The sequence below is a fragment of the Malaclemys terrapin genome, chromosome 3, assembly GCF_027887155.1.
Source record: "Malaclemys terrapin pileata isolate rMalTer1 chromosome 3, rMalTer1.hap1, whole genome shotgun sequence".
In the NCBI taxonomy this organism is placed as follows: domain Eukaryota; kingdom Metazoa; phylum Chordata; order Testudines; family Emydidae; genus Malaclemys; species Malaclemys terrapin.
The window spans coordinates 163712716-163740471 of NC_071507.1; the positions used below are offsets into that span (position 1 = coordinate 163712716).

The 27756-nt window shown below is 44.7% G+C and overlaps 1 long non-coding RNA gene and 1 pseudogene across 1 annotated transcript; one reads left to right on the forward strand and one right to left on the reverse strand.

Annotated features, from left to right (window-relative positions):
- The first annotated feature begins 646 nt into the window (after positions 1–646).
- LOC128833533 (glutathione S-transferase-like) lies at positions 647–24748 on the forward strand (annotated as a pseudogene).
- LOC128833534 (uncharacterized) lies at positions 11993–27286 on the reverse strand. Its single transcript, XR_008444260.1, has 3 exons — positions 27233–27286; positions 13945–14019; positions 11993–12278 (listed from the first exon to the last, which is right to left on the reverse strand). It is a non-coding gene; the product is annotated as an uncharacterized LOC128833534 (long non-coding RNA).
- Between the last annotated feature and the right edge of the window lie 470 nt (positions 27287–27756).

A 27756-nucleotide genomic window follows, 5' to 3' on the forward strand; every position in this document is an offset into this window, starting at 1 on the left:
GCTGCACCTTCTCCCTCCCCTGCGGGGCAGGAGGGGAGGATTCTCAGATATGCAGGCAAAGTACCGATGTGGTGACTGCCCTTGACATGGGGGTGTGGTCCGGCAGTCCATGGATGGTGCAGCATGCAGGCAGCTCCTGTTCCCTATGGATTGGTCTCTGCAGCCCAGCCCCTCCCCAACTCTCATCCCATGTGGAGCATTCCAAAGAAACATCAGGCCATTCTCCCCATTCATGCAGGTTGAAGCCTGTGGAGTCTCTCAGATTGCAGTGGAAGAGGGTAGGGACATACCTAAGGAGGCAGCAATCCTCACTTCAGTGCTGTTCACATCCAGGCCTGTCAGTGTCTAGTCCCTCTGTTACTAGAGCCTATAGAATATTCATTATTATTCTCCAAACTTTGGGGAAGGCAGATCTGTGAGATCAGTTTCGATCACACCTCTCACAATACAGAAGAAAGGGATAATAGACTAAAGTCCATTGCTCTTCAGGAGTCCCAAGTATTTACTAATCAGCCAAAAAGAGCTGTAAAATACTGAACCATGCCCTAGTGCAGCTCCCTGGTACTAATTATTAATGGTCTTTGGGCAGCCTTTGCAATATAAGTGAGACACATTGCTCTGCAACTAAGCCAAAGGCCCTGTTCAATATGAGCATTGAGGGATAAGAACAAACATTCTGTACTGAGCATCCCAGTGTCTCCAGCCTTCTCTCCATTGGATCATCATGTTTTCCAACACCTTGTTCAGTGACTGAATTTCAGGTAAGCCTCTCTTACAACTCCGGAATTAAGCTCATGCCTTAATATCTAGAAGCACTGAGATTTTTAGATTGTCTGTTGGGGTGTACAGATGCCTGCAACCCTTTGTCCTGCTAACTAGCCCTAGTGCAGGTAGCCGCTTCAGCTTCATCACAACCACTCGGGAGTAAGTACTACTTCGCATAAGTAAGGGAGTCACAGAATTGGGCCCCAAGCAACAGGTTTGGGTGCAGCACTGGTTTGGAATGCTTGTGTCCTGGTTCAGGGGTGAGTTGCTGCCCCGGTCTCTCTGTGGGCATCCTTTCCATGTGACAGGTCTTTACTTGCACTCCTCCCAGAGTTAGACTCTGCAGTTCACCCCACTTAAGGCTGGCTCACCAGGCTACAGCACACCCTGTTCCTGCCATCCTGTGTCCTGTGAGCAGTGCCTTCCACCCCTTTGCAACCCCTCAGGAGAGCACACCTCAGGTGACGGGTTTCACTTCCTTCTCCTTTCTTCACTTACACTCAGACTGGTCTCAGGGCAGCAGCCCCCCTGTTTCGAACTGTTAAAAGGACAGGCCTGGCAGTATTTGGCACTCAGAAGAAATTTCCCTCAGGGAGCCTGTCTGCAGTTAAAGTGACTCAAAAACAGTATGTTTAAAACAAATGAATTTTTGACCAGAGTTACACAGCAAGCAGAGAGAAGGGTATAAACAATAGTCACTATGCATCTGGCCCCACCTAGACATTACCCTTTCCTTGCAAGTTTTGGTCGTTTCCACTTCACTCAAGTGCCTCCACCTTTGGACTGGGAAAGACAGGCTTTCCCCTTGCAGTGTTTTCTCTCCCAGCTCCCCACTTCCACCCCCACAGCAGCTGATGCTGCTCACACCCCTTCCACTCTAATCTGGGGTCTTTAATGGTTTAGTGCCCCTTGGATCCTGGGCTCCAACCCGAGAAAAATTTACCTGCTTGCCTGGAGCCAGATGGGGGCATTTCCCAGTTAATAGCTCCCCTGTTGTTGCCTAAAGGACCCTACAGATTCTCTCTGGTGGTACCTTGTCTTCGTAATTGTTTTGTTTCCTGTTCATTTCCCCCCTAACAGGTTCATTTGATTGAATTCCAGGCACTCAAGCTGGACAACATCAAACAGGTAAACTGAGGTACAGATAATAATTAAAAATAATACAGATCACCACCTCATTCTCCACAGCTTGTGTTTAGCAGGCATTTGGACAGTGTTGCTTCCTGTACTTAGGGCCAAATCCTGCTCTTGTGAAAATCAATGGGAACTTTTCCATTGGCTTTAATGGGAACAGGATTTGGCCCTCAGTACATGTGGTGGCCAAGGGCTCTCTGGCTCCTAGTGGTGCAAGGGACTTTTGGGACAAAACAAAATGCATAGCGTTGTGTTTGGTAGGTCATGGTGCTCTCCTCTACTAAACAAGATATCCCAGGGGTCTCTCAGTACACTGCTACCTTATGGCAAAAACGAGGAGAGTGCAACTAGGTCGGGGTCAGTGTCAGACTAAAGTAACACAAAGGTCCCCTAGCATTTCTTATAACAGGCACCTTGGCAGTTTTCCTATTTAGTGGGAAGGTGCTAAATGAGCTTATAAGGATCATCATCAACTTATTTCAGTTTGTTCACATCTTTGTTAAGTGGGGTCGATAGTCATTAGGAATGATTTGCAGAAAGTGCTAGGCACTTATGCTGAAGTACAGTGAATGTTACAAGACACTTTATCTTCTGAAAAGTCATCACTGCCTGACTTTCAATAGAAGCCAGACACATAACTGCCCTTGTGCCTTTGAAAATTTCCCCTCCAGTCTCATCGTTTTCTCCTTTTTGGTAAAGTTTGCAAACCTTGTAATATGGAAAAATACACAGGCATCAGCCGCTATAAATATGCATAGATCAGGCTCTCTGTCCTGCTATGAAGTACTTTTCTGACTATAGAAGAATTAACAATAATAAAAAAAAAAGTGACAGCAAAAATATAGTAACTAGCCCTAAGTACAATAGAATTTAGTTAACAAACCTCCTGAAAGCCAGAAAATCCCCAATGAACCATTGAAGAATTCATGTTTGTTCCAGTACTACGGTTCAGAAGACAGGAACTGAAATCCCAAAGGTATGAAAAAGAAATCATAGAATCATAGAATATCAGAGTTGGAAGGGACCTCAAGAGGTCATCTAGTCCAACCCCCTGCTCAAAGCAGGACCAATTCCCAGCTAAATCATCCCAGCCAGGGCTTTATCAAGCCGGGCCTTAAAAACCTCCAAGGAAGGAGACTCCACCACCTCCCTAGGTAACGCATTCCAGTGTTTCACCACCCTCCTAGTGAAATAGTTTTTCCTGATATCCAACCTGGACCTCCCCCACTGCAACTTGAGACCATTGCTCCTTGTTCTGTCGTCTGCCACCACTGAGAACAGCCGAGCTCCATCCTCTTTGGAACCCCCCTTCAGGTAGTTGAAGGCTGCTATCAAATCCCCCCTCATTCTTCTCTTCTGGAGACTAAACAATCCCAGTTCCTTCAGCCTCTCCTCATAAGTCATGTGCTTCAGACCCCTAATCATTTTTGTTGCCCTCCGCTGGACTCTTTCCAATTTTTCCACATTCTTCTTGTAGTGTGGGGCCCAAAACTGGACACAGTATTCCAGATGAGGCCTCACCAATGTCGAATAAAGGGGAACGATCACGTTCCTCAATCTGCTGGCAATGCCCCTACTTATACAGCCCAAAATGCCGTTAGCCTTCTTGGCAACAAGAGCACACTGTTGACTCATATCCAGCTTCTCGTCCACTGTGACCCCTAGGTCCTTTTCTGCAGAACTGCTACCTAGCCATTCGGTCCCTAGTCTGTAGCAGTTCATGGGATTCTTCCGTCCTAAGTGCAGGACTCTGCACTTGTCCTTGTTGAACCTCATCAGGTTTTTTTCGTCCCAATCCTCTAATTTGTCTAGGTCCCTCTGTATCCGATCCCTACCCTCTAGTGTATCTACCACGCCTCCTAGTTTAGTGTCATCTGCAAACTTGCTGAGAGTGCAGTCCACACCATCCTCCAGATCATTAATAAAGATATTAAACAAAACCAGCCCCAGGACCGACCCTTGGGGCACTCCGCTTGAAACCGGCTGCCAACTAGACATGGAGCCATTGATCACTACCCGTTGAGCCCGACGATCTAGCCAGCTTTCTATCTACCTTACAGTCCATTCATCCAGCCCATACTTCTTTAACTTGGCGGCAAGAATACTGTGGGAGACCGTATCAAAAGCTTTGCTAAAGTCAAGGAATAACACATCCACTGCTTTCCCCTCATCCACAGAGCCAGTTATCTCATCATAGAAGGCAATTAGGTTAGTCAGGCACGACTTCCCCTTCATGAATCCATGCTGACTGTTCCTGATCACTTTCCTCTCCTCTAAATGTTTCATAATTGATTCCTTGAGGACCTGCTCCATGATTTTTCCAGGGACTGAGGTGAGGCTGACTGGCCTGTAGTTCCCCGGATCCTCCTTCCTCCCTTTTTTAAAGATGGGCACTACATTAGCCTTTTTCCAGTCATCTGGGACCTCCCCCGATCGCCATGAGTTTTCAAAAATAATGGCTAATGGCTCTGCAATCTCACCTGCCAACTCCTTTAGCACCCTCGGATGCAGCGCATCCGGCCCCATGGACTTGTGCACATCCAGTTTTTCTAAATAGTCCCGAACCACTTCTTTCTCCACAGAGGGTTGGTCACCTCCTCCCCATGCTGTACTGCCCAGTGCAGCAATCTGGGAGCTGACCTTGTGCGTGAAGACAGAGGCAAAAAAATCATTGAGTACATTAGCTTTTTCCACATCCTCGGTCACTAGGTTGCCTCCCTCATTCAGTAAGGGGCCCACACTTTCCTTGATTTTCTTCTTGTTGCTAACATACCTGAAGAAACCCTTCTTGTTACTCTTAACATCTCTTGCTAACTGCAACTCCAAGTGTGATTTGGCCTTCCTGATTTCACTCCTGCACGCCTGAGCAATATTTTTATACTCCTCCCTGGTCATTTGTCCAATCTTCCACTTCTTGTAAGCTTCTTTTTTGCGTTTAAGATCAGCAAGGATTTCACTGTTTAGCCAAGCTGGTCGCCTGCCATATTTACTATTCTTTCTACACATTGGGATGGTTTGTTCCTGCAACCTCAATAAGGATTCTTTAAAATACAGCCAGCTCTCCTGGACCCCTTTGCCCTTCATGTTATTCTCCCAGGGGATCCTGCCCATCTGTTCCCTGAGGGAGTCAAAGTCTGCTTTTCTGAAGTCCAGGGTCCGTATTCTGCTGCTCTCCTTTCTTCCTTGTGTCAGGATCCTGAACTCGACCATCTCATGGTCACTGCCTCCCAGGTTCCCATCCACTTTTGCTTCCCCTACTAGTTCTTCCCTGTTTGTGAGCAGCAGGTCAAGAAAAGCTTTGCCCCTAGTTGGTTCCTCCAGCACTTGCACCAGGAAATTGGCCCCTACACTTTCCAAAAATTTCCTGGATTGCCTGTGCACCGCTGTATTGCTCTCCCAGCAGATATCAGGGTGATTAAAGTCTCCCATGAGAACCAGGGCCTGCGATCTAGCAACTTCTGCTAGTTGCCAGAAGAAAGCCTCATCCACCTCATCCCCCTGGTCTGGTGGTCTATAGCAGACTCCAACCACGACATCACCCTTGTTGCTCCCACTTCTCAACTTTATCCAGAGACTCAGGTTTTTCTGCAGTTTCATACCGGAGTTCTGAGCAGTCATACTCCTCTCTTACATGCAACGCAACTCCCCCACCTTTTCTGCCCTGCCTGTCCTTCCTGAACAGTTTATATCCATCCATGACAGTACTCCAGTCATGTGAGTTATCCCACCAAGTCTCTGTTATTCCAATCACATCATAGTTCCCTGACTGTGCCAGGACTTCCAGTTCCCCCTGCTTGTTTCCCAGGCTTCTTGCATTTGTGTATAGGCACTTAAGATAACTCCTCGATCGTCCCTCTTTCTCAGCATGAGACAGGAGTCCTCCCCTCTTGCGCTCTCCTGCTTGTGCTTCCTCCCAGGATCCCATTTCCCCACTTACCTCAGGGCTTTGGTCTCCTTCCCCCGGTGAACCTAGTTTAAAGCCCTCCTCACTAGGTTAGCCAGCCTGCTGGCGAAGATGCTCTTCCCTCTCTTCGTTAGGTGGAGCCCGTCTCTGCCTAGCACTCCTTCTTGGAACACCATCCCATGGTCGAAGAATCCAAAGCCTTCTCTCCGACACCACCTGCGTAGCCATTCGTTGACTTCCACGATTCGACGGTCTCTACCCCGGCCTTTTCCTTGCACAGGGAGGATGGACGAGAACACCACTTGCGCCTCAAACTCCTTTATCCTTCTTCCCAGAGCCACGTAGTCTGCAGTGATCCGCTCAAGGTCATTCTTGGCAGTATCATTGGTGCCCACGTGGAGAAGCAGGAAGGGGTAGTGATCCGAGGGCTTGATGAGTCTCGGCAGTCTCTCCGTCACATCGTGTATCCTAGCTGCTGGCAAGCAGCAGACCTCTCGGTTTTCCCGGTCGGGGCGGCAGATAGATGACTCAGTCCCCCTGAGGAGGGAGTCCCCGACCACCACCACCCTCCTCCTCCTCTTGGGAGTGGTGGTCGTGGAACCCCCATCTCTAGGACAGTGCATTTTTTGCCTTCCAATTGGTGGAGTCTCCTTCTGCTCCCTTCCCTCAGATGGGTCATCTAGTCCACTCTCCGCATTAGTACCTGTAGAGAGAACATGGAAACGATTGCTCACCTGTATCTCCATTGCTGGTGCATGGACGCTCCTCTTTCTCCTTCTGGAGGTCACATGCTGCCAAACCTCCTCACAATCCTTCTGTCCCTGCTGCGCCTGCTCTGAATCTTCAGAACATTGTGGCCGTAGAAGCATCTCCTGACGTCTGTCCAGGAAATCATTTTCCCTTATGCAACGCAGAGTTGACACTCGTTTCTCCAGCCCTTGAACCTTCTCTTCCAACATGGAGACCAGCTTGCACTTTGTACAGACAAAGTCGCTTCTGTCCTGTGGAAGAAAGACAAACATGGCACAACCTGTGCAGGTTACAACAGCTGATCGCTCACCTTCCATATCACCGTCCTCTTAAGAGCTTCCTCAGCTGTTGCAGGAACTACTCAGAGAAACCTGCAGATGAAAGCCTCAGTGCGCTCTCCCCACGCGAACTCCCAGGCAAATTCCCGCTGTTAGCCTCTGCTGTTTGCTGCTCAGCTGGTTCGCTGCTGACTGCCCTTATATACCAGTCAGGCCCACAATGTCACATTGTAGTAATCAGGGATACCCCTTTGAAACATTTGGCACATTGAGAACAATATCTTCCCACACTACAGCATTAGGAAACAGATTGAAATGTACTTACTGACAAATAGGGGCCAAAGGATTGGGTTCATTCATTAACAGAAGTGGGAGTCTCCTGCTCAGATTGACTGAAAACTCCTACTACAGGGAGGAGTTTCAAATGTTGCATTATTAGAGGCACATTTCCTCACTTAAGAAGGGGAAGGCAAGTGCTGAAGCTGGGAGGGAACTCGAAGAAGATTAGTACCAAGACTCAAATAAAACTCACTTCCTTAAACCCTGAGCTGTTTGAGAATCTCCACAGTGGGATTGATAACAGAATAAATGTTAGAGCTAATGTATTTCTTCCCCATGTTTCATTTAGTATGTAGTGACAAGTGCTGGTGAATGCAGCTCTAGTCTAGGAAAAACGCATCAGTTTCTAGGAGTGAAGAAGGAAAAGAGAGAGGGGAATAGATTTGATTATAAAGTTGATTTTCAAAATATTTTTTTTTCTTCATCAGGAGACCAGACACTTGCACTCATGTCTGGGAAACCCAAACTTTACTACTTCAATGGAAGAGGACGAATGGAATCCATACGTTGGCTGTTGGCAGCAGCTGGGGTCGAGGTTTGTTCTTTATAAAGAAATCAAGTGACTTCATATAGATTGGTTGAATTTATTTCCGGGTAATAGGAAAAAAAACAAACACTCCAATAGAGTTATAGTTACCCAGTTCCCTTCCACTGAATTGTGTATACAGTCTTCCGGGGCAGAAGATATCTAAATTTCCAACATAAAACTCAAGCAAGACAATTTTTTAGTGAAGTTTGCTTTAAAAAATGTAGAAAAGATAATGTGCAGTTCAAGTCATGAATAAATAACTTAAAAAATGGGTTTAACCGAGGATATAGAACAGATTTTATCTGCTTTTATTAAAAATACTGCTAGCCGCAATGCTGGATTCCTCCTTCAATAGCCTAGAGTTGGACATTAAAGCCCTGATCCTGCAATTCATTGCACTGTAGTGTTGTCCTCACAGAGAGCCCTATTGACTTGGCCATGTCAATGCTAGGATAGCACTGTCTCTTTACAGTGAAAATTCTTGTTATAAAAGCAAGGTGATGATATTGTCAAAAGTAAGAGGAAAGGGGTAGTTTTATAGGGCAAGGAGATTTCTGTAGTTCCAGAACTCAGGTTTGGAAATAGAGAAGCAGAGGTAACATTTTAAATGACCACGGTTTGGTTAAGAAGAAAAATCTTAAATAGTTTGTGCCATCCCCAGCTGCTTTAAAAATTAGAAAATACGCATTGTCAATGATCTTGAAAAAGCTGACAGGCTTATCAATGTATGTTAATGAATAACACCATGGCTGGCTGTACCAACCAGGTACTAGTACTGAGCGTAAAGCTTTTTGAAGAAATGTAGTATTACCTTTCTTCACACAATCAGGAACTCATGAACTTGGTCTTTCACAGCATTTATTTAGTATCTGTGGCTTGTTATTTGACATGGTTATTAGTATTGCTGGACTCTGGCAAGAGTAAAACATATGGTTTTCAACAATTTTTAATAATTTGAGGATTAAACCCATTTTTTTTCTGTATCTCCATCTGTAACAATCGCCTTTTGGAACTTAAATGCAGAGGCTTTGATCTTGTCTCTTGCTCTAACAGCACACTCTGCCAGCATCCTACTGGACACAGGTGTTTGAAAGCTAGCTGCAGAATAAGAGCTGTCCTGTACTAAAGTCCTCGATGTGGGAGGTTCTTATCACTAAGCTCCATTGTGTCACCCCTGGTCAAGATAACAGCTAACCTAAAGGTTGGGCTGAGCTCTTTTGGGGGTTTTTCTCTCAATTCCAGTCTGTCCAAAATGATCTCTCTTCTGCCACTTTGATATGTGCACACTTCCTGAGTCTCTGCACTGGCTTCTCCTCTTCTACAGACCATTCAAACTTCTCCTCTCTTTGCAAGCACTCTACACTTCCGCTCTTGTCTGCATTCATTTTTGCTCCTTGCTTTTAATCTGTTAACAAACAGTTTGTTACGCTACCCACCTTTCCTAAACCATTTAACAAATGTGCTTTCGCCTAGGCACACCATAATCTATTTGCCTACTTGTGCAACGTTAAAAATGAAAGAAGGAGAGTTGATGATTACCCTGAGGGAGACTATATACACGGCACTCCCACAGGGCCCTGAAGAGAGGGAGCTGTGAAAACACATCGGGCCACAAGCAGGAGCCAGGCAAATGGTCTCCCTGCTACAGGCCCGAAGATTCTATCTATGTACGACGAACTGAATCAGATCGAGATACATGAAATGATGGTAAACTTATTTTAGGGAACAGGGAAAAGAAAACAAGATAAGAAAAATGACAGCTGAAATGGTACGTTGCATTATGGAAGCCTTAGTCCACGCTGCAATACTTCTTAGCAAAAGGTACTGTCCCCAGTGGCACTTTTCACTGTGGTGAAGTGTTGCTTTTTGAGGCTCCTTTCCACACTGAGAAGTACAGTGGTAGCTGCCAGACATGAGGCGGATTTTCTAAGGTTATTTTAAAATAGGAAACATGTTTATTTCCATTTGTGGACATTATTCTGACACCCAGGTCACAGAACAGGGGTTGAGTTGGGGGATTTCATTACTTGTCTCGTTAATCAACTGGTATTATTGGGTTTTTCAAATTTCCCCGTAAGTGAAAAGCCCTCAGATATCTCCTGATTCATAATTCCTGATACATAGTTCAGCTGTCTTGTTTTTATTGCTCTCTTTCCAGTTTGAAGAAGAATTTTTGGAAACAAGAGAACAATATGAAAAGCTACTACAGGGTGAGGCTGAAGACTGAGTCTTGAGTGACTCCCAGATTTATTTATTTTTTTTACTTTAGAATTGTAGAAGATCAGGGTTGGAAGAGACCTCAGGAGGTCGTCTAGCCCAACCCCATGCTCAAAGCAGGACCAGCACCAACTAAATCATCCTATCCAGGGCTTTGTCAAGCTAGGCCTTAAAAACCTCTAAGGATGGAGATTCCACCACCTCAGCATTTGTAGATTATATTGTAAAGCAGTGTCCAGGCATTTCAGCCTTAGGCCTGAACAGATATCAAAAAGGTCAAGGAGCCATGCATTTGGTACTTGGGGGAGGCCTCCAGCCCCATTCACTCAGTGGGAGTAGAAACAAACTGCAGGTGCTCTGCTAGGGATTTCCTGGCATGGGGCAGTGAGCATAAAGTCAGTGTAACCCACTCCTCTGCTTCCTACATTCAGCTTCTGGAGCAGGGGATATGGCTCACTGGGAAATTGTCAGTATTACTTTTTATGAATATTACATGTGACTCGGTTTCCCTGTTCAGTGTTGTATTGCTGCCTGCCTGAATGCATAGAATGCATCAAAGGAGACTGTAAGAAGGTTGTTAATGAACTCAGGGGAGACGTTCCATTGAGGCTAGGATGTTTCATTTTTTCCAAAGCTTGCAATAAAAGGAGACATAACCCCTCCAAGACCCTAGAAACAGGGAGGGGATCCTGAAGTAAACTAAGATAAGCTGATGGGCTGGGAAGACAGACAGAGAGAGAGCAGGATAGGTGGCTGCTGCTTGCCAGGGATGGAGCAACCTGAGCTAAGGGGAACTTGCAAGGATGTAAGAAACAGCCAGGTGTGTGAGCCTGTTACTGTTGTTACACTTTCTCTAAATGCTTTGTACCTTTGAGGAACGAATAAATGCTTTGTTCTGAAGAAGCTCTTTTTAGTCACTTTAATCAGCAGCTGTTACAAGTTTCCAAAGGGGATACCCTGGCAGGGTCCCACCCCAGGTGGATCGGCTGAAGTAGTCACAGTCAGTACCCAGGGGGCTATAACCCACGTCCTGGTCAGAGAGTGGTCAAATTGCAGAATTACAACCCGGTAGAGGTAGACACCTGAGGTCTGACACCTGTGGAGGTTGTACTCTGGGAGACCCCAAGAAGGGAGAGCAGTGCAGCTAGCCTGGTAACCATGATGAGGGGGGATACTAGAAGTTGAGAGGTGAGCACTTTGCACTGTGGATATTCCTAGCTGATGTATGGTCCATAAGGGACCGTCACAAGTTAGAACCTCCCCCATTTAGAAATGTCCAGATTTTTTGGAGAAACTTTAGACTAGAACTGGTTAAAACTAGTGAAAAGTATAGATTTGTGCGGGTACAGCAGGTGCACTGATTTAGGGTGTAGCTGTAGAGCTGAGAGTTGCTTTCTATTATGGGAACATTTTTATAAACACTTAAAACACCTATGAATAATTTATCATTAGTGCTTACCCAATTATTATAAAATTCAACAGGTCGATATGTTGCTTATGGCCAGCTATAAAACCTTCTGCTTATATGATTATAGCCATCTGTCACAGACATTATTTATCTATAACACATTTAGCTCATGGGATGTTGTGAGGGCCAAATGTATAGCTGGGTTCAAAAAAGAACTAGATAAGTTCATGGAGGATAGTCTCCATCAATGGCTAATAGCCAAGGTGGCTGGGGAGGCAACCCCATGCTCGGAGCGACCCTAAACCTCTGACTGCCAGAAGCCGGAAGGGAATGACTGGACGAATCACTCCAACTGCCTTGTTCTGTTCATTCCCCATGAAGCTCTGGTACTGGCCACTGTTGGAATTCAAGACACTGACTACATGGACCATTAGTCTGACTCAGCATGGCTGTACTTATGTTCTTATGTCTGCAACATGCTAAGAACATCTTCTCATCCTTTGTAAACGATCTATGCATCCTTAATATAAATGTGACACATTCTTTTTCTAAGTAATTTAGAATTGTTCTAAAAAATTACTGTTCAACCACACTTAATCTTCTGTGCAATAAGTGACAACATTTTATTATATACACCTGCTTAGCACAGTAGAATTTCAGTGTCTCTCAAATGTAGAAATATTAGCACCCAATCCTGCTCACATTGAAAGCTCTGTCACACATCCCATTGACTTATGTGGAGAACAGCACCAGGCCCCAGTCAGCTACTAGGGTTCCAGTGCAATGACATGACAGTTATGGGGACTCAGTGTCTTGACGTTATTTTTCCTTTCCAAAGATGGAGCCCTGCTGTTTCAACAAGTGCCCATGGTGGACATTGATGGGATGAAGATGGTGCAGACCAGAGCCATTCTCAGCTATGTAGCAGGGAAACACAACCTCTATGGAAAAGACCTGAAGGAGAGAGCAATGTACAGTATTAATAACTTACACAAATATATAAGCTTCCATTCCAAAGCAGTTTCCAGTGCAGAACAGTTTAGGGCAGGAATGGAAGTAGAATGCCCTTTCCAATTTCCAGTGCTTGGAGAATTTAGAGAGGCAGAATGCAGTTACCCAGATTTGGCCAGGCCATTGGGTGAACGCCCTTATTTTTGTGCCAGGAGATCTCTAATAAGTCTGGCTGAGATTTTCAAAGGCATGTAAAAGAGTTACTTGCCCAATTCTACTTAATTTCAATGGGATCTGGGCACTTAACTTCTTCAGGCTCTGTGAAAATCCCAGTGTTCCAATACCCAGCTATGTATCCTGTTTGAAAGATGACTCCTGCAGTAGCTCAGTGTTGGGAAGTGGCTCAGTGATGAATCTGGAGGAAGAATCTACCTACTTTGGCTTGATTTTGCAAGTTGCATCCATGTGGAACCTCGCTGATTTGAACAGCTCGGGCACATGGTTTGCCCATGCAAAGTAGCTGGTATGATTAGGGCCTAAGCAACCAACACCACTTCCTGGGGCACCCTGACTTTTCCTTGGAGATTCCCCATGCAAATACTAACCAGGCTGGATCTGATTTAGCCAGGGTTGCTGCAAGGAAGTTTCGCGCCCTAGGTGAAAATTCCACCTTGCGCCCCCACCCCATGGCAGCTAACCCCGCCCACCTGCCCCTCCCACCCGAGGAGCCCCCCCCCCCCCCCCCCCGTGGCAGCTAACCTCCCCCACACCCGGGGAGCCCCCCCTCCACAGCAGTTAACCCGGCCCGGGAAGCCCCCCCGCAGAAGCTAACCCCGCCCGGGGAGCCCACCCCAGCTCTCCTCCGCTGAGCACGCCAGCGCTGCTCTAATTCTCCTCCCCTCCCAGGCTTGCGGCGCCAATTGGAGGACTTTGCTTCCACCTCTCACCGAGCAGGCAGTCGACAGGAGAGGGATCGGGGATCGATTTATCGCGTCTACACTACACGCGATAAATCGATCCCCGATAGATCAATCGTTACCCGCCGATCCGGCAGGTAGTGTAGACGTACCCTGAGATGTTACATGCATCTATTTAGTTGTCAGAATGATTTCAAAATCATTTTAAGCAACTTATGCCCTATGCATATTGGAAATGAAACTATCAGCTGAAAGCTTGTTAAACATTTGTTTTTAAAATCCGTATCTTAACACACATTTTTAAGTACAGATGGGGCAAAACAGACAAAATATGTCCCTCAGTGCTCAAGGGCAGACAGGCAAGTGAGCAGGGATAAACTATAACTACTGACACTAGAGAGGTGAGAAGAAACACCAATAACTTTCTTCACCTGGTGGTTGTGCTCTAGTGCAAGTGTGAGCAGAGGCAGCAAGTGAACACAAGGAAAGCTAAATGCTAGAGGGTGTCCTTTACACTGGGCATGAATCTCAAACCTCTTGTGCTCTCACTGCATTAATTAACAGGACAGGGTCAGGGTGAAGAACGGGCATCTCAGAAGGAGTATGGGTATAAATGACACTTGGCATGCAAATGAGGCACTTAGCTACAGAATCTCCTCCTTAGCCCTGTTACTTAGGCAGGAGTCACGTAGTGGGTATGCAGCAAGGCTCTCATTTCTGCAGTCTCAGGTTCTGTTGTCTTGTGCATCTACCTGTAGCGCTCCTCATCCAGGCTGTTCAGGAGCCAGCCCTGGATCCTGTGCCAAGGGCGTGAACAGAAGCAAAAGCTGTTCTCACAGCAAGAGACAAAGAGAGAGAACACCACTTAATCTTGCAGCTTTTAAGAGCAGATTCAATGTAATTCCCCACGCCCATTTGGGTGTTCCTAAACTAGGAGGTTCCCCACTGTCGCAATCTTGTATCGAATTACTGTGATTACAGTACCCTTAGCCTAGCCTATCTCTCCATTAACCTTGTCCAGGAAATCATTTACTGGTTCAGATAATCCCTGCCACAGCTTCAGCAATCAATGTTGATATAAGGGAGTCCTGACCTGGGGTGGTGAACAGAAGGGTAATTGTTCATTCTAGATGCCTTTGACACTCTAATTTGAATAATTATTTCTGAGCATGTTTGTCTCTTGTGCATTGCATTCACTTTAGGCCCAATCCTGCCCCCATTGACATGAACAGCAACACTCCCACTGACTTTGATAGAAGAGAATTGAACATTTAACCGTTGGCACAGAGAATGAGTACAGTCCTCTCTCAGTATTCTGTTACTCAGGATCAGTTGCTTGGGCATAGACATAACCCCAGGCTTGCTTTCCTACTTCTACAGCAGCTTCCTGCTACAAGTAACACTGCTCTACAGCCAAAATGCTTCTGAAATAAATGTAGTCAAACTTAACTAATTCTGGGTCACTGAGAACGAAAATGATGCTTAAAATTGTTGATTGGCTCTAGTTTTCAAGATATGCTATTGGGTCAGTATATACGACCCTTGACTTGGGAATGGCGGAGGATAAGTGAGTTATAAAGGGAAGGGATCTCAATTTAAACCAGAAATGACTAAAATACATCTTTGACTGGATCTATGAATTAGGGTTACCATATTCAAACATTTAAAAAAGAGGACACTCCACGGGGCCCTGCCCCAACTCCGCCCCTTCCCCACCCCACCCCACCCCCGGCCCCACCCCAACCCCACCCCTTCCCCACCCCCATTCCAACCCCTTCCCCAAAGTCCCTGCCCCAACTCTGCCCCCTCCTCTGAGCACCCCACATGCCCCTTCCTCCCTCCCGCTTTGACCTTGGTTGGGAGTTGCTAAGTGCTTCCCTGCTCCCCACTCACCCTGCAGCCCCTGCACCACCACCCCCCGCTCCTGCAGCCTCTGTGCCCCCTGCTCCCCACTGGCCCTGGAGCCCCTGCACCCCCCCCATCCCTGCAGCCTCTGCGCCCCCCGCCTGCCCTGCCCCTGCGCCCCCCTACCCCTGCAGCCTCTATGCCCCTGCCTCCCCTCCTCCTCCTCACCCTGCAGCCTCTGCACCCCCCCGCCTGCCCTGCCCCTGCGCCCCTACCCCTGCAGCCTCTATGCCCCTGCCTCCCCTGCTCCTCCTCACCCTGCAGCCTCTGCACCCCCACCCACCCCACCCCACCCCCCGCCTGCCCTGCTCCCCCGCTCACCCAGCAGCCTCTGCCTGGCGGGGGCTTCGGATGCTCAGCGGCGACCGGGGCAGCGCGGGTCCCTGCAGCCCCGGCACACGCCGCACTCCTGCCCCATGCCGCAGCCTTCTTCCTGCCACGCGGGGTGATGGGGCCGCAGGAAGGGTCCCCCAGTAGCCGGGGAGTCCCGGCCCATGAGGGAAGCCCGAGCCGCTGGCTGGGCCCGGCCTCCCCGTGGTCCTGCGGGCTCGGCTGGGGCGCGCGGTCCGCCCGGTCTCCGGGGGCAGCAGCGGCCCCTCCGCAGCCTTCTGTGGCTGCGCCCCCCTTCTTCCCCCGCCCGAGCTCGCTACAATATAGCTGGGCGGCTGGGCTGTGCTGCGGACCCGGCGGGTCCTGCTAGGGGCCGGGCGGACCCTGACTTATGCTGCCTTCCTGTTTCCCCGGACATGTCCGTTTTTTTGGCAGTTCCCCCCGGACGGGGATTTGAGCACCAAAAAGCCAGACATGTCCGGGGAAATCCGGACGTATGGTAACCCTATATCAATACATATAGTCAATACATCTATGACTGGGTTTGGACAGTACTTGCTTTTTAGGCAAAACAATGAATGATGCAATCTGAAGCTGGTATTGCGTCATACATGATATGAATTGCATCATGTTATTCCTAGAAGTCATGGATGATGCAATCATAATGAAGCTTACATCACTCTGCTGAACAAATTGCCCTATATCAGTTCTAGAAATCATACAGTGTCGTGCTCTCTTATTTGTCAGTGTTTGATTTTTCAAAGGGACACATTTCTGTTTAGCCAAAGTGAGCAGAGATGCCTCGTACTTGTGTGAACAGTGCAGATAACTTCTGCTATGTTTGTGGTGAAGTGACTTTTGCATCACAAAAGTGCAGTATAACCACTATGGTTAAGAAAACCTATCACCTTTATTTTGGCTGCAAAATTGGAGATCAGGACAAGAGGTGGGCCCCACACGTATGCTGCAACACTTGTGCAACAAATCTTTGCCAGTGGTTGAATAGGAAAAGGAAATCTATGCCTTTTGCAGTGCCAATGATTTGGAGAGAGCCAACAGATCATACCAGCAATTGTTACTTCTGCATGGTGCCTCCAGTTGGGAAAGGTATGTCAAAGAAGAAAAAGTGGACTGTGCATTATCCAAACATTCCATCAGCTATACGCCCAGTACCCCACGGAGAAGGACTGCCGGTTCCTGATGCACCAGAATCATTCTCACTTGAGTCAGACGAGGAAGAGGATGAAACTTCTGGTCCTGAACCATCGATGTCACAGGACCCACATTTTCTCCCATCCTCCTCCTCTGAATCACACCTCATAACACAAGGTGAACTGAATGACCTTGTCAGGGATTTGGAACTACCCAAGAGTAAGGCAGAGCTGTTGGGCTCCAGACTACAGCCGTGGAATCTCCTGGCAGGTGATGTTAGGGTTTCCATGTTCCGTGACCGTCAAAAGGATCTTGTCCCATTCTTCTTCGTGAAAGGTGATCTTGTAGCCTGCAACAACATCGATGGTGTGATGGCAGCCCTCACCATCATTTGCGATCCAGATGAGTGGAGACTGTTCATTGATTCATCGAAGATGAGTCATAAAGCTGTTTTACTGCATAATGGCAATGTTTTGCCATCAATTCCAGTCAGTCATGCAGTCCATATGAAGGAAACCTATGACAACATGAAACAACTTTTGAGGTGCATAAACTATGACCAACATCAGTGGCAGCTTTGTGGCGATTTGAAGATTGTTGCTCTCTTGCTTGGTCTGCAGACTGGATACACAAAGTACTGCTATTTTCTCTGCAAATGGGATAGTCGTGCAAGAGATTCCCACTACATCAAGAAAGACTGGCCACTCTGACAGTCATTGGAGCCTGGGAGGAAAAGTGTTCAGCATCCTCCACTTGTTGAATCAAGGAAGATTTTGTTACCACCCTTACACATCAAGCTGGGTCTGATGAAGACTTTGTCAAGGCCATTGACAAAACACAAGCAGCTTTCAAGTATCTCCGTGGAAAATTTCCAAGGTTAAGTGAAGCTAAGATAAAGGAAGGTGTCTTTGCTGGTCCTCAGATTCGTGAACTTCTTCGAGTGACCATGCACTGCGTGGCAAGGAAAAGGTGGCATGGAAAGTCTTCCAGTTAGTGGCAATAAATTTTCTTGGAAACAACAAGGCAGACAACTACAGGTTGTTGGTGGAAAACCTCCTCAAGGCATACAAAAGCCTTGGTTGCAACATGTCACTAAAGATACATTTTTTGCACTCTCATCTAGATTTTTTTCACCGAACTGCGGAGCAGTGAGCGATGAGCATGGCGAGCGATTTCACCAGGACATTGCAACAATGGAGAAACGCTATCAGGGCAAATGGAGCCCATCAATGCTTGCAGACTATTGCTGGACAGTGACAAGAGATGCTCCATTTAATGAATACAAGAGACAAGCCAAGAAGCACCGAGTAGACACTGAATAGGACTAAACTATGTACATAATAGTTTTTTGCCTTTTGTTTCATAATAAATTTTATTTATATAAACCTTTTGCTGATTTTTAAAGTGTTACATAAACAGGACAGGTGAAATATTATCATGTAAAGCAACCATAAACACATGAAAAGACCTAGGTTTACAATTTATGATTAAAACTCTACTATCTACACAATATACATAGACATAAAATATAAAAACTTAAATATCTTAGAAACTGTAGCCAATCAGTTGCTTTAATTGTCATATTTGAATTCAGCCCATCAAAATACATAATAAATAGCACATTTTATCTCTGAAGCAGACGACTTCTCAATAATTGTAGACCAGTGTAATTGGAGCCAGGTAGGGGAAGTGCAGGGCTCAGGCCAGACAATGTGCTTTGATCTAATCCATCTGTCTTTTTTGTCCTTCCCCTGTGAAGGAGACACATTAGGGCCTGCATGGTTGAAGAGCATAGGGTGGAAAGGATCCATGTGCATCTTCTCTGTGGACAGCCAGGCTACTCAGAATGGGAGGATGGATTTGGGCCTTAGATATAGGTTACTTCTCTGTGCACGACTTGGTGGAGGACTTGGGAGATATCAGTGTTCAGCTAAAAGAGTAATGCAGCTAAAGATTATGTTGATGGGGTCACTTCAGAGAGGAAACCTCAGCATTGTTGTTGAGCACATTTTGTTTTGAAAATACAGATATTTACAGATCATTTAACCTTTCTAAAAGAGCAATTCACACGACAGTTAAAAACCAATCCTGATAACACAAATTTCAACTCTCTAAAAACCAATCATTTTTCTAAGTCGTAAAGAAAAGCTGAAATGATTAGGGGTCACTATTTTCTACAGGATTGATATGTAGGTGGAAGGAACAAGAGATTTGATGGATGTGATCAGGGTTCACCATAAATTACCCCCCAAGGAAAAGGAGAAGAATCTTGCTTTAATTGAGGAGAGGGCCACAACCAGATACTTCCCAGTCTATGAAAAGGTATGTGGCAATGAAGGAACAATTTATAGTCCGCACACAATGCTGAAGGAAAACTCATGAACATGTAACTGTAATAAACAATTTGCTGGCCATTTATCTGGGCTTTAAAAAGAAATATAATTATCCTACACATTCTGTAGGCCCTGTTCCTACTGAAGCATCTGCAGTTATAGCCTAATTTGATTTTAATGGGACCCTCTGTGAAAGTCAGGTCAACTGCAGGATTGGGGCCTCAAAAAGAATAAATGTACTAGAGATGATGGGGGGGAAACAGTAAGAGTTTAACCTCTCAATTGTGACTTATTTGATGTGGCGCCATGCTCGATCCCAGTGTGTCTATTTTCAGATTATACACCTAGCTATTCTGAGAAACATATTATATTTAAGGCAATGAAGAATATGATCTGTTAAATTCATTTGTACCAACCCAGAGAGAGACAATGCAACATAAACCTCCTATCCAAAGACGGCTTCAAGGAACCAGCGTGCTGATGCTTTTTATATAACAAAGTCTTATACTTGATTTGAATGTCATCAATCTGAATCAGAACTTGCAACTGTTGCTGCGTTTCAGATGTTGGCCCACAATGCTTCACAGTGACAGTTAAATCGGTGCAGGTGTGGACATGCAAAAGCAGTTTAATTACTGCAGTGGCTCTAAGTTGACTTAGGTTGACTTAATTTTGTAGTGTAGACTTGCCCTTCGTGTCTCAAAAACACTCACACAAACTAGATAGGCTATTGTCATATTCTGGGGTGCAATCCAAACTAGTGAGGGGTTGTGTTACCATGTGCGCTGCAACCTTGGGTGCCTCACAATGCTTTGCTGCTTTAGCTCCCAGCTTGGGCCCCTCACAAACAGCCAAAAAGCATACATGTCACACCCAACACACTCCTAGTCCCAGATTTTCCCCCAAACGTGTTCTGCTCTCCTGAGAGTTCAGATATTAAAGGTCTGTTTTCCCTGTAAGGGATCAATATACAAAAGTCAGGTACTTTAACTGGAGTTACCAATTCAGAAGAAAGGGAAAAAAAGATAGAATACCTTGGGTGTTTTGCCCCTAACTTTTATAGTCCAGTCACCCTTTGAAATGCACTTTGCTAACGGCTACCCCTAGATAAAGTTCCTTCCAGCTGTGAGGGCAGAGACACAGAGTCTTGTAAGGAAAGAGGTTCCATGCTGTTTGTTGAAAAGTAGGGCTGTCAATTAATTGCAGTTAACTCACACGATTAATTCAAAAAAATTAATCGTGATTAAAAAAATTAATCACGATTAATTGCAATTTTAATTGCACTGTTGAACAATAGAATACTAATTGAAATATATTAAATATTTTGGATGTTTTTCTACATTTTCATATATATTGTCTTCTGTGTTTATAATTGAAATCAAAGTGTATATTTTTTAATTTAAAATATTTGCACTGTAAAAATGATAAACAAAAGAGATAGTATTTTTCAATTCACCTCATACAGGTACTGTAGTGCAATCTGTCGTGAAAGTGCAACTTTCATGTAGATTTTTTTTGTTACATAACTGCACTCAAAAACAAAACAATGTAAAACTTCAGAGCCTACAAGTCCACACAGTCCTACTTCTTGTTCAGTCAGTCTCTAAGGCAGACAAGTTTGTTTACATTTATGAGAGATAATGCTGCCCTCTTATTATTTACAATGTCACCAGAAAGTGAGAACATGCATTTGCATGGCACTTTTGTAGCCAGCATTGCAAGGTATTTACGGGCCAAATATGCTAAACATTCGTATGCCCCTTCATGCTTTGGCCACCATTCCAGAGGACATGCTTCCATGCTCATTAAAAAGTAATGCATTAATTAAATTTGTGATTGAACTCCTTGGGGGAGAATTGTATGTCCCCTGCTCCGTTCTACCGGCATTCTGCCATATATTTAATGTTATAGCAGTCTTGGATGATGACCCAGCACGTGTTTATTTTAAGAACACTTTCACAAAACGCAAAGAAGGTACCAATGTGAGATTTCTAAAGATAGCTACAGCACTCGACCCAAGGTTTAAGAATCTGAAGTGCCTTTCAAAATCTGAGAGGAACAAGGTGTGGAGCATGCTTTCAGACGTCTTAAAAGAGCAACTCTCCAATGCAGAAACTACAGAACCCGAACCACCAAAAAAGAAAATCAATCTTCTGCTTGTGGCATCTGACTCAGATAATGAAAATGAGCAAGCCCCAGACCCCACTCCCCAGCTGGAGCTTGAGGGACAGATTAAAACTGCTGGTGGGCCGTTGTTTGTCCACCCATGCTCTAAAATTTTACGTTGTTTTATTTTTTAATGCATTTTTTTTACATAATTCTAAATTTTTAAGTTCAACTTTCATGATAAAGAGATTGCATTACAGTACCTGTATTAGGTGAATTGAAAAATGCTATTTCTTTGGGGGGGTTTAGTGCAAATACTTGTAATCAAAAATAAATACAAAAGTGAACACTATACACTTTATATTCTGTGTTGTAATTGAAATAAATATATTTGAAAATGTAGAAAACACCCAAAATATTTAAATAAATGGTATTCTATTATTATTTAACACTGCGATTAATCGCGATTAATTTTTTTAATTGCTTGACAGCCCTACTAAAAAGGAGATTGGTCTGTTTCTGCCCTCTTTGTTGCCAAAGAATGGCCACTTGGCTGGTGATTGCCAATTAACTCTGATGACACCTGGCTAGAGCCATCAGGTGGTCCTTTGTCTTTGAGAAACCAGTTTACTGACTTGTCTGGTAAACACACTGAATTATAATTTCAGTTTATTTTTATTTGTTTTATTTTTATTCTTCTTAATACGCATGTTGTACATACATTTCACCATGATGTTATTGACCAGCAAGTTATTGGTTTTCAATTACTATCTCATAAAGCATATTTTGTACAAAGATTATTACCGTAGTGTGTAAATACAGGGTGTATTCAGTCACAGCTAAATATGATTGGGTTCTTCCTGAACTATCAGATGGAGTAATTGAAAATGTGTATCAGGAGCTTCTGTTCTCCCTGCGCATATACAAGAACAAGTCCTCCTTCCATCTGGTAATAATCTGAGACTCTGGACAAAGAGCTACCTGTGCTTTGTACTTTGATCTCATCTCCCAGGATATTTTGGCAATTATCCTTGTTCTTTTTTCAAGCAAATCTCCCTTCCTGGAAATCTAACTACTACTGTCTCTAAAACATACTCCAAGTTTCTCTCTTCATAGGCACTGTCTTTTCTGAAACCTTTATTCATCCTTTAATTGCCTCCCTTCTTGAGTCAGAAAAGGATGAAGTTTTCCACTTAGCCAGGCATTCAGATTCTTCCCCTTAATACATAGCCCTTACAATAGAGTTTGCCCACTATGTACTTTGAAATTGTATTTAATTAGAATATGACCCATCTATGCCCATAAAACTGACCTCTTATTCTTTAGGTTTTGGATGATCATGGACAGGATTTTCTTGTTGGCAACCAGCTCACCTGGGCAGATATCCAACTGATTGAAGCCATATTAATGGCAGAAGAGAAAGTGTCCACAATTCTCTCTGGATTCCCTTTGTTACAGGTAATGGAATTCTCCATATCAACAAATGATACGGTGAATTCACTACTCATAAGTTTACAAGATACAGAAATGTACAATGTCAAGTATTAAGTAAGGCTTTTATTTTAACAACATCCCTTCTTCCCTTTCCCTTTAGCTGGAGGTTTTTTAGAAGGAAAATCCCCCTGGTTTGATAGTCTCTGAGATGGTCTTACTGATGGTAATAACTGTTCTTTTAAGGAAAAGAGAGAAGTTAGTTGTGATGGGTTGGAGTTGTTGTTGTTGTTAACATCCGAGTCCGTTTCCTTTAAGACATAACAAAACAAACACACAGAAAAGGGGAGAGAAAGGAACAGAAAAGACAGAAAATGCAGCTTCTGTCTTTGTCGCTGACTCTCACTTGCAGTCTCACTGCTGGAAAAAAACAGGCCCAGCACATGGTCTGATCAGCCACTCCGTGACCTGGCACACTTGTGCCAGCATCGGGCTGGTTAGAACTTTGCTTTTAGCAGCCTCTTTCTGGTCACTGGCTTATAGCAGTGTTGCAAAATACACAGTCTTGGTCAGCAAAGCCAGATTCTTATTAAACTAGGGTGACCAGATGTCCCAATTTTATAGGGACAGTCCCGATATTTGAAGCTTTTTCTTATATAGAAGCCTATTACCCGCCATCCCCTGTCCTGATTTTTCACAGTTGCTGTCTGGTCACCCTATATTAAACAGAAGGAAAAAAGAGGGCAAGACAGGAAAGAGAAGAACTAAGGTAGGAAAAGACAAGAACACTGTGGGAGGCAGGAAAGAGAGAGACAAAATTTCACATCCCAGGTGGTGGTCAGGATTCAGCTGGAGCTGGTGAAGGTGACGATATAATCTGGCCCCGATCTGGTCAGGACATATTTTAGGATTGGGATGAAGAAGGTCCATGGTCCCAGGAGACAGTGGGGGTGGCAGCCAAATGCTTGTTCCTTTCGCTTCTCTTGTCTTTTAGTCAGCCATCATTGTGGTAGTCAGCTTTTCCCCAAAAAGTCTCTTTTTAAGGAACCTAATAGGGGATTGGTGGGTGGGTTAGCTTGTCCTTTTATTATTTTGTCCATCAATTAGACCTAGTTTTTGACACCCTAATTTTGGTTCACTATTTTTTTGTTCCACACTTTTTTGTTTTCCAAGCACATTTTTAACACAGCATGTTTTTAACACAGTCCTTAAGTTATATCAGTAGGGCTTTTGGTTTGGACTAATTAATTTTTTTCTGTCTTGTTTTTTCACCTTTTTTTCATGAACATTTGTTGTATTAATTTTATGAACTAACACTTACTTACTTTTGACAATTAAGCTTACCGTTAGGATAAATTTGTAGGCCAAATTATTATAACATTGCATGGCAGTGCCTCATACCCTTCCAGAAGGTAGAAGTTACCACCTGAAAACTGACACTGTTGAGAACCAAGAAATACACTCAACAAAACAAACATGGGCAGGAATGGTGTCCTAGCCTCTGTTTGACAGAAGCTGGGAATGAGCGACAGGGGATGGATCACTTGATGATTACCTGTTCTATTCATTCCCTCTGGGGCACCTGGCACTGGCCACTGTCGATAGACAGGATACTGGGCTAGATGGACATTTGGTCTGACCCAGTAGGGCCATTCTTATGTTCTTATCATATTATCCTAGAAAGCTGGCTTCTCATGAACCTCCAAACGAATGGGAAGAAGAAAAGGCTGCAGTTTGCAAGACAGCTGATGTCTCATTCTGAGGCTCTCTGATTGGGATCAATATCAGATCAGGCCTATTTCAGACACTTGTGTTAGTTTGTTTTTGGCAAAAACCATCAATGAAAAACTTCCCTTTCTCACTTTAGGTTTTTAAAGCAAGAATAAGCAACATCCCCACAATAAAGAAGTTCCTACAGCCTGGCAGCCAGAGGAAGCCTACCCCTGATGAAAAACTTGTAGTGACTGCAAACAGAGTTTTCAACAGGAAATAATAGCTGGATTCCCTTTAGTGTGGTTAGTCAGCTTCTCTTACTGCTCTAAGCTTCTCTGGGAGGGACTGTCATTTTCATTTTGTACAGTGCTGAGCATACAATAAAAATACCATGTTAACTGATACAAGGATCATGTGAATGTAAATCATAATATTTTTTTAGACTGTTATGTGAACATGCCAGAAAGGTAAATCCATGAATAGAACATGATCCACAAATACTGTTTGAAACAACATACTGTAGAAAGCATTTTGAACAAAATTACAACTCAGTAAATAAGCAATATCTTAAAAATGGGAGAGTGCATGCAGATTTCAATAAATAATGTTTCCTCATACTTCTTGTTTCTGTGTAACTTCTTTATGATGACAGATTTAGATAAAAGTTGGTTTAAAGAAAGGGGGAAACATTTTGTGTGTGCGAAAATAGAGCAATGTTGAAATATGCACTTGGTAGGAGGCCTATCTGTCAGGTCTTTTAACGGCCCAGTCATTGGTGCTGACCAGAGCGGCCAGGGTCCCTTTTCAGCCAGGCATTCCGGTCAAAAACCAGGCACCTGGCAACCCTAGTATGGGCTTCATCACCTCCTCAGAGATACCAAAGGGGTGTGGTCAGGTGGAACTGGATGTTCTGATCCAGTGCAATTTGCTTGGTGCTTTGTAACCATCACAGGCAAGCATAACTTAGAGAAGTCCTTGGGCTATCCTAGCACACAGCACATGGTAAAAGAGTATACACAGAAGAACACAAGTGGGAACTTTACATGCCAACTTTGCTCTCCAGTTACGGACATTTGTTCTGTGCATTGTGGATGAAATTTGCCCTGGTCAAGAAGGCTAGAACAAGGCTATGCACCACTTAAATCCAAGTTTTGCCCTTCATCTGAGCACTTAAATGGAACATGGGCCTCATACCAGCCCTCTATGGGCATCTGAGGATCTACACCTTAATTCACATAAGATAAGAAAAACTTGTTTCTTTCTTTGCTGTAGAGATTTGTGGAAAACATTAGTAAATTAATAGATAACGGTGACCTGGTGGACATTGCATATTTGGCTATTTGTAAAACTTTGCAAGTTCTCTCATACTAGGCTGTGACGGAATATAAATAACTACAGAGCAGATGGCAAAGTCTTGTTTTAGAATGGAAAATGACTAAATAGGAGGAATCAAAGAGGAATAGTGAGCAGCTGCTCCCAAGGTGCAGAGAAGATAACTGGCGGCTGTCTCAGCGACTGCCATGGAGTCAAGTGTTAGTTAAAATAGTTAATAACTACAAAGAGGAAATGGGAACGGAATTACTGAAGATTTCTGCTGACTGCAGTGTCAAATCTATACAGCAGGGGGTGCTGCCCTTTGCGATGAATTAAAAAGTTCGTCTTTTTCCCTATTCTCCTAATGCCATAGCCTGGCACAGTTATCATGTCTCTGTTTTCTCTGTTTCTTTCTTTCCCCTATTTCTTCCATTGATTTTTCCTTCAACTTATTTCCCACCCATGCAGTTTCCACTTTGTTTTCTGTACTTTTATTCACTTTTTGAGGTTCTCCTCCCTTATTTCCATGTGCACCACAACCGCTCTGAGTACAGGAGCGGTGGAAGTGCCCTAAAAGGGGGAGGGGCCATAGGTGCCCAAACTGTGGCCCTATGCTTCACTGCCCCTCAAGCCCCGGGTCCTGCACCACCCCTTCTCCCCAAGGCCCTGCCCCTCTCCCTGAACTCCTGCCCTTGCACTGCCCCTGCACCGCCTCTTCCCCCAAAGCCCCGCTCCAGTGCTGCCTCTCCCCCCCCCAAGACCCTGCCCCCCTCCACTCACTCCTCTCCACCCCCTCCCCCCATCACTCGCCCTTACGGCTTGGTAAAAAGTGGGGGGGGGCATGGTCCCCTGGCCCTCCCAGTTCCGGTGCCCTTGTCTGGGTACCTATGATGGGAGAGGACATCCATTAGTGGCTCTCTGAACCCACGTCTAGACCACAAACCACTGCCATCATAGCTATGTCAGTCAGGGGTGTGAAAAAGTGAGAGTCCTGATCGATACAGCCATGCAGGCAGGAGTCCTTAGTGTAGACAAAGTTGTACTGGCAAAACTGTGCTTTTACCAGTATATCTTGTCTCACTTGTGGGGGTAGCTTTAAAGCACAGTTTTGCCAGTATAGCTGTGTGCACATCAGGAGCCAGTACAGTATCCCAGTATACTTATAACAGCAAAGCACTCCTACTGTAGACATAGCCCTAGTACGTGTAAACTGCTTCTGTGGGCAGTTGTATTAGTACCTGTCAAGGCTGTATCCCCACTTTGAACTTTAGGGTACAAATGTAGGGGCCTGCATGAAAAACTTCTAAGCTTAACTACCAGCTTAGCTCTGGTTCCGCTGCCACCATTTCAATTTTTCCCTCCCTGGGAAGCCTTGAAAAACCTTCACCAATTCCCTGGTGAATACAGATCCAAACCCCTTGGATTTTAAAACAAGGAGAAATTAACCATTCCCCCTCCTTCCTCCCACCAACTCCTGGTGAATCAAGATCCAAACCCCTTGGATCTTAAAACAAGGAAAAATCAATCAGGTTCTAAAAAGAAAGCTTTTAATTAAAGAAAAAGGTAAAAATCATCTCTGTAAAATCAGTATGGAAATTAACCTTACAGGGTAATCAAACTTAAAGAGCTCAGAGGACTCCCCTATAGTCTCAGGTTCAAAGTACAGCAAACAAAGATAAACACTTTAGTAAAAGGTACATTTACAAGTTGAGAAAACAAAGGAAAACTAACACGCCTTGCCTGGCTATTTACTTACAAGTTTGAAATAGGAGAGACTTGTTTAGAAAGATGTGGAGAACCTGGATTGATGTCTGGTCCTTCTCAGTCCAGAGAACAACACACTCCCAAAACAAAGAACACAAACAAAAGCCTTCCCCCCCCCCGCTCCAAGATTTGAAAGTATCTTGTCCCCTTATTGGTCCTTTAGGTTAGATGCCAGCCAGGTTACCTGAGCTTCTTAACCCTTTACAGGGAAAAGGATTTTGGAGTCTCTGGCTAGGAGGGATTTTATAGTACTGTACACAGGACAGCTGTTACCCTTCCCTTTATAGTTATGACAGTACCTGCCACAAGAGCAGAGATTAAGTGACTTCCCCAAGGTCACGCAGAGAGTCTGTGGCAAAAATGGGAATTGGAGCTTGGTTTACCATGTCCCAGTTCAGTTCTCTATCTGCTAGAAGCTAGACCACCTATCTACACATCCAGTTTGATGTCGATTCGACCATTTCACCTTAAATACAAGCAACAAAGCCAAAACAATTGTATTGCATGGAAACTGTG